Raw genomic sequence first — 299 nt, forward strand, 5'->3', positions numbered from 1 at the left:
GATTTTAGCAAATGGCTGCAATATAACAAAGAGTGAAAAATTTAAGGGGGTCTGAATACTTTCCGTACCCACTGTAAATAACAAAAAATGGTTTAAAATCACATTAAGATTACTTCTTCTGTGCGCGCCTTGGATGTGTGTACAGTATTGTACAGAAAACAGAGCTTGAATGGTTTAAAGTCACATTAAAATGCGCAGAAAGGAATCGATAAGAGGAATTGAAATTGTAATTTTATAACAAGTATCCGATTCCTGACCTTAAGTATCCTATTTCAGAATTGTAATCGATTTTTGATTCC

General features: G+C 33.4%; 2 protein-coding genes across 3 annotated transcripts in view; one reads left to right on the top strand and one right to left on the bottom strand.

The window, feature by feature from the left end:
* Positions 1–299, top strand: part of LOC107660032 (calmodulin-regulated spectrin-associated protein 2-like) — a 58119-nt gene that overhangs the window by 27923 nt on the left and 29897 nt on the right. The gene's annotated exons all lie outside the window — the stretch shown is intronic.
* LOC107660029 (sterile alpha motif domain-containing protein 9-like) overlaps positions 1–299 on the bottom strand; it is a 9749-nt gene that overhangs the window by 8086 nt on the left and 1364 nt on the right. The window lies entirely within an intron of this gene.

Source organism: Sinocyclocheilus anshuiensis, unplaced genomic scaffold (assembly GCF_001515605.1).
Source record: "Sinocyclocheilus anshuiensis isolate Anshui unplaced genomic scaffold, SAMN03320099.WGS_v1.1 scaffold850, whole genome shotgun sequence".
Lineage (NCBI taxonomy): Eukaryota > Metazoa > Chordata > Actinopteri > Cypriniformes > Cyprinidae > Sinocyclocheilus > Sinocyclocheilus anshuiensis.